Here is a 7594-nt window from a genome sequence, read left to right as displayed (position 1 = left end):
ACGGATCACGTTTTGTTCTACGACATTAAATCCATCAGCAGTGACCCCACTGGTGATTTCTGAAGAGTTTACGTGTCTGAAAAACGATGGTTGTTACCAAGTGGCTGAATAGGACTACAGAAGTTGTCGAGGCCGTTGTACGTCATTACGCCGAAAATGTAAACACTCCCTCTAAGTTTGTTTGCCCTGTTCTGCTTGAAAGCAAGTCCCTGCCTCCTGGAAACTGTTCAAACAAACGTTTCAACTTGTACCATTTTTAATCTGTATGTTTGAATATGGATCTTAAGTTGGCGTGACGTTGAAGCAGCGACCCTGCTGTAGTTCGTTTATAGCATAACGTTAGCATTTTGCTTCTGGCGACTAGATTTATGATTCGAAAATTATAAAAGTAGGGTAGACATGTGGAGATTATCCGGCTGAACAAAACGTGATCCGTCTCTTAAATGTGTTTCAACCACAGACCTTATTTCCAGCTATTTTCCAAAATCCTATGGAGAAATTGCATTGTGTTTTTGTCGAAGGAACCGGAAGGAGTTTACTTCCGGGTTTTAGGACGCCTCACTGTGGCACTCTATTCGTGACATGTCCAAGCTAAACCCAAAAGGTGATGCCATGCTATTTTCCCATTGGCCCATTATTACAAAAATAAATATGGCAGGAAAAAAAATGCATTTGTACAATGGCCAATTACTCAAAAAAGAACAAAACAGAAGCACACAGCTAATTATTATGCTAAATTATGTTATGGAATTTTCCTTTTTTCGACATTTCGAGAACGTTTTATCACAAACTTGACCAAGACTGTAGTACCAAACTGTCTCTGAAAGTAAAACAAATAAAATTCTCGCAGCACTACCAAAACAAATTGGCTGAGGTCAGAGACAGACACACACCCTGATGTTTATGTTGCCATGCTAATGCTTCACACCTCGACCTCATTCCTGTGACTTTTGGTGCTGATATAACAACATCACACTACTTCCGCCTTTGCTTCTGCTAAAGGTCAGACATTACTCACGTGACTGCAATTGAGAAAAACATAAACAATTTTAATGTTTAGCCTTTTTAGTAGAGGACAAAGTCATAAGATAATTAGTTTGTTGTTGTTCTTGTTTTAGCACTTTTCTGTATTGGGCATTTTTCCAAGTGGCATGTCGCTATGCAGATAATTTTAGAAACAGGTTACTTGGAAAAATCTGGTTCATTTGTCATGTTCAGTTTGAGGAACTCACTTATTTAGACTTTTACAATGTACTTTGTGACTATACGTAGCTATGTGTACTGATTTCCATTGGGTCAGTTCTCATTTAAATATTTGTTCCTGTTTGGGAACTTTATTACCCACATTTAGAAAGCTGTTAACAAACCTAGTTATTTGCTAAGAGATTGGCTCATGAACAGTGAATTATCTATGTTCTCTTATTCCAGTTAGATAAGCGCTTAACATGAAGTTTCACCAAATTTGCCAGCTTTATTTTGCAACATGAGATAAGTCTTGCAATTGTTGCTCATTTAGCACATTTCACTCATCAAAACAAACGCCATACAGTTGTGTTTTCTGCATCAGCTTGCAAGAGCTTATTTGTAATTATCGCACTAGTGTTGCCAAAGGCTGAAAACCGCTGTGAGTCCGGCTCGAGGCAGAAGCTAAACTGTCATCATGTTACAGAGAGTCAGTTTGTCCTGATAACGCTTTGAAAAGGTCTCAGCCGAACTGGCCAAATAAATAGTTTCTATAAAAGTTTAGAGGCAGTATTTTGTGGATTATCCAGCTTTCTGAGAAGAGGAAGCAACACAAACGCTGTTGTATTGAAGGGAGGCAGACATTTATATTTTGGAAATCTCAAAACCTGGAAAACTTAACTCAGACGTATCTGCATAGCTAGATATTACTATGGAGGCAAAACAATTGTAATTCTAGTCAACTGGCCTTTTAAGATTACTACAAAGCTATTTCATACATTTTGATATGTTGTACTTCATGTTAATACTAGTACTAATTTTAATTAACTAATCATCTTTTTCTATCTTGAATGTGTACTTATTTGACTTTTATTTGTCCAACCTTTGCTTGACTCTTTATTTAATACTTTCTTTACTGTCCTCTTTGGTGTAAAGTCCCGGACACACCAAGCCGATTTCGGCCGTCGATAGATGTCGATAGATGTCTGGCTGTCGATGAGCGTCTTGTCGATCTACTCAGATTGGTGTGTCCCGCCCCATCGTGTCTTTTCGGCCGCGCCGACACCTTCCGCCGCCGATTCAACATGTTGAATCGGGAGGCTGTCGGCCAAAGGCTGTCAGCTAAAGAAATCCCTCTGATTGGCAGTTCAGCTTAGCGAATCAGAGCATGAGAAGCGAAAGGGAAGTGAGGGACCCAAACAAACTATTAAGAAGGCAAATCTGAGATTTCATTTAACTCCAGCTCTCGACACAGGTTCGGGAAAGCCCCATGAGCTTCTCGCTCTAGAGTGAAAATGGAACATCGAAATGTCCCCTCTTTGGGACGAATAAAGGATTTGTCATTAATGCACAATAATAGTCTTTTTTACAAAATCCCAATTTGAAATATTGCAATATTCAAGCTGCAGGAAGCAAAACATTTGCTTAAAGCTAAACAAATAACAGATACAAATAAATGTAGTGGAGAAAAGACCATAATGGCTTTCACGATGCAGTGGCGTAGCAGTATAAGGAAGAAGGGTCACATTTAAATACTTGGTCAAAATAAAAGCAATTTTTTTAAGAGCTTAGAAAATCTAAGTAAAGTCAACATTAAGATAACAAAGTAATCCCTTATATTATAAGACATTTCTCAGTGTGTTCTGCTCTGAAAAGAGAAGTTGCTTGAGAGCATTTCACAAGTTTCCTGTTGCAGATTTGTGTTCAGACACATTTAGCTGCTTCATGTTTATCTAACGAGCAAAAGAGTTACCAGGATTAAACTGATGAGGACTTGTAAAGGTTGCCTGATGATGGGGGTGAGGAGGTGTGTCGTGTGTGTGGGGGGGGGGGTGTTTTGGGCCAAATGTAACCTCTGGAGCTCAACACACAGAGAGACCCAGGAATCTGAGCCTCCCCCTCCCATGCAAACACAGACAGCTCCTCGACTTACACGCATGAACGTACGTGGTTGCACACACACAAACACACACTAATAAAACAACATATGCTCCTGTTGCTACTACCTGAAGCAGCAGGTGGGACGCCCCCCCTGAGGAGAGGAGGGGGGGAGAGAGAGAGTGAGGAGGGGTCTCTATTGTTGGACAATTACAAGGAAGTATTCACTGGTTTTAGAAAGACATATAATGCTGAGATCATTACACTGTGATGGCTAAAAGTACAGAGCTAAATTCATCCCTTTCCTTTATACCTGACCCATTTCAATGCATTTTAGTCACGTAAACTTTTAAAGTTGAATCCGTTTTTTTGTGGAGTTTTAGTGTCAAACCATTGTCTTAATGATATACTATAATATCAAACACAATGTTCAGGTGACCTCAGTAACGTTTTCAAACTAATTTCCATGTTGTTATCATACATCATGATTAAAAAAAAAACTGGGTAGCTCTGAAATAACAAAATGTGATTTTTGCCAGGCTGTCAAATTCCTCTTTGACTTTGTTTATTGAGGGTTTCGGCTCTCTTTGTGAAAATGAATTACACTCTAAATCGCGTAGGGAGGTGGAGAGAGTCTGTTACCATAACTCTACAAAAGCATGATTACGCATGTGTTTGATTATTTACATACAATTATTATATTTGCATTATCAACATGATATTTTGTGTTCAGTTATTGTCAATAACGTTACATACTGATACTCTACTTTATTGAATCCCAATTTAAGTTATTAGTTACTTACTATTTGTCTATTGTGTTGTATTATTTTTTTACAGTATGGGAAAGGTAGGACCCAAAAGCAGACTACAAAAAAAGGTAAGTTGGTCTAGAAAACAAAAAGCGAGCTTTATTGCAAAGCTGACCACAAAAACATGGCATGAACCAAACGGTAGCTCAGGAAAACAATAACATAAAAACTGACCGTGAAAAACATGGAGGAAGACCGGAGAGAAAAACATGAGACGTGACGTGAAGAAAGGACAAACAAACAAACCGACACTGAACACAGGAAGAGACAAGACTAAATACAGGGAGGGGTAATCACGAGACGAGAAACAGCCGGGCAGGGGAGGAGAAACACAAGGGCAACAGGTGAACATAATCAGACAACTAGACACACCAGGGAAACTAACGACAGGAGGAAAAACACAGAGAGAGGGACCAGACAATACACACGGAGGAAAACATAACAGGGAGAACAGAAAAGCAAAATAACCCCAACACTGGACACAACAAAACTCAAACTCTGACAATAGCCGCTTTCACACCGCAGGACTTGCCGTACTTTAGTGCCGGCACTAAAGTACCACGGCACTGAATCCGCCAGGGGGCTAGTGCCAATCGCATTCACACCGCAGTACTTTCCCTGAGGCAAGATTACGCTGACGTCACTTCGTCTTCTTCTTCTCTGGGTTTACTGGCAGGCCGCAAAACCACTTCACGGCGAGTACAAAAAAAAACGAGAGAAGAAGAACTACACGGGGGAGGGGGTATAAAGCCCACCCGCTGTACATGAGGCGTTTGTTTACTTTCCGACCTGTTATTGTGGTCTTTAATTTTTTTATAGTCCTGCCTGAGTTTCTTTATTTTTCACCCGGCATCCGTGTGCACTGTGCACGATTCCCAGCTCAAGTAGCTTTTGCGAACATCGCTCAAAACATTTGGAGTTGGGAACTGCTTTCCGTCCTCAGAGTCAATTGCGAGAAGCGCAGACACTTCCTCATCATTCCACCGCTCCGGTGTTGTAGTACGTGTGGTCATAACTGCTTTAAAGTACGAAAAAACGACTCGCTCAGGTGTGGATGTGGTTTTGTAGCGAGGAAAAAAAAGGCTGCCTAACAAAAAAGATTCAGAGTATAACGGGGCGTGGTCTGCAATTCGCCCAGCCAATAGAAATAGAATAGAAATTGGCACTCTTTTATCACCAGGTTCGTACCACCTCTCTAGCAGGGACTGAAAATGGCCAAAAGAGTTCCCGGCACTGAGTAGTCCCGGCGGTGTGAACGTGACATTATTGGTACTAACTGAACTAAAGAACCAAAGTACCAGGGAAAGTCCTGCGGTGTGAATGCGGCTAATGTTGTAACTTCACAGTAATGCATTTACACAACTCCGTTAAACTACTTGATGTTTTGGAAGCTTATAAGTCAGTCGTTGGAAGTTATTCTATGTTTTCTAACCATCCCATGAAACGTGGCCATGCCAAAATGTAAGGATAATGCAAGGTTCTTGCTTGTTACACTTTTAGAGGAAAAACATTTCTTACAAATAGCCAATATGATTCTAAATTAAAGTATATTATATCAGTCATTGCACCAGCTAATTAGCACCTAGCATTTAGCGCCTCACCTCCACCGTTGTGTGGCCACCAAACAAAGAAACACCTGTAATGTTGTTATTTATCATGATTGACAAAACAGCTTGTCTAATGAATACGACTCGAGTCAGTGTAAGTCGCCCGAGGACACAAAAAAACGCATTTTACTGTACCTAACAGGCAATTTATTCCAATGACCTTTTTATAAATCTATTTCACCACGCTCTGTCTGGATGAGGGCGACTGGCAGAGCTGTTGTGATTAATAATAATTGCCTTTTTCAACAAAAAACGGCATTAATCATGTTGTGACATAAAGCCTTATTGGAATATGCAGTAACAGTGAGTAATATGAAACCTGGACGTAAATACGTTGTGAGGGGGGTAAAACAAGAAAACAACTAGCTGTAAAGAGGCAGAGGGTGAATCAGTGCTGTTGTTGTCTTTGTTGCATTTGCACATAAACAAATTAAATCCAATCCCTCCTCTAGCCTTTGCATAGAAGCTGTGGTCATTACATAATGTGGCACGCAGCACAATAATATTCTCCTGATAGCATGAGCTGGCTCCAGGCTGCAGAGAGTATAGTGTGGTGGACTGCTGAGTCATGGTCTTATGAGTAATGATCGATAACCAGGAGTAACAGTTTCAGTGGTGAACTGTCAGAACACATCTCTGTCGGAGCAGCCAGTCACTCTCAGACGAGCAGATGACAAGAAATCAGTCTGAAGGGTTGTCACGTTATAACAGGCAGCCGCTGCTAACAGCATGTGACAGATTGGCAGTGCAGGAATGACTGATGTGTTGTGCCATGGCGTCTAGGAACACATATTTTAAGATGTCCTGCATTTTAAGAGTATACCTAAACGAAAGGATAGACATTTTGAGACACATGCTCACTTGCAACCTTCTCTTGCACTATTTTATTTCTATTCTTTTATTTTTATTGTTATATACAGTATATATCTATTTATGTTGCAATGTTTAAGGAGCCTGGGACTTACTGTAGCTACTATGCATATAACAATAGGAGCTTAACATGTTTCAATCTTTGAATCTAGCTTTCTTATCACTAGCAGCTGGCTAACTTAGCTTAGCACAAACACTGGACACAAGGAAAGACAGTTAACCCAAAGGCAAACCGGCAACTAATGCTGAACCCTAATAAATTGTTATTCTTTACTTTTGAACAAAGCCAGGCTAGTTGTTTTCACTTTGTGCTAGGCTTTGTGCTAAGCTAAGCTAACCACCTGCTGGTTTTATATTTAGCAGACATGAGTGGTATCAACCTTTTAACTTCTGAGGAGAAAGCTAAAAAAGCGTATTTTTCGTGCCCTCCATCCTCATATCATACAAATCTGGATAAATATAATTGGTAATTAATCAACATACGGAAAGTATTAATGCTGTAGTGGCTTTAGCTGAAGCTCTTTAAAATAACTGGTTGAACATATTTGGAAATACACATATTCCTTGGCTTGCTTAGAGTTAGACAATAACTAAATACTATGATTTGGATATAATTACATAAAAGTACTTCATAATTGTGAATACTTTCTGCAGTCAATGTAAAAAGCTGCTGGAAATCTGCACGCTTGAAAAAACACAAATTGAAGGCCAGCTGTATTTGGCAGAATAAACAATAATGTTCTGACTCAGGCACTGCTGAGAACAACTCAGCTCCTTGTTAATAAGTGGAGGAGGCTGCTGTTGCTCATCAAAAACACACAGCGTCCTCCTGAAGGAGAAACACACAACAACACAATGGTCAAGTGAACGGTGCATTAGAAAGAGGCTGAGAGTCGAGCTGACTTCAGGGGCCCAAAAATAGGACACATTCCTCTGCAGCGGAGGGTGTGTGTGTGTGTGTGTGTGTGTGTGTGTGTGTGTGTGTGTGTGTGTGTGTGTGTGTGTGTGTGTGTGTGTGTGTGTGTGTGTGTGTGTGTGTGTCAACAGGAATACATACCAAGCTCCTGCTGAGGGGGTTTGACTTTCTCCACACAGAGAGAGAGGGAGGGAGACCAAAACAAAAGGACTGCATGGCTGGCTGGAGGTGCTTCAATTTCCATCAGGCTGCAAACGACAAGATTTGCTGTTATTAAAACATGATTAAGGGGAAAGTAATGGCGTTTGCATTGATGTCTTATCGGTATCTCT

The sequence above is a fragment of the Notothenia coriiceps genome, unplaced genomic scaffold, assembly GCF_000735185.1.
Source record: "Notothenia coriiceps isolate Sejong01 unplaced genomic scaffold, NC01 NC01_scaffold00007371, whole genome shotgun sequence".
Taxonomy (NCBI): domain Eukaryota; kingdom Metazoa; phylum Chordata; class Actinopteri; order Perciformes; family Nototheniidae; genus Notothenia; species Notothenia coriiceps.
Note: the sequence above shows the minus strand (reverse complement) of the source record.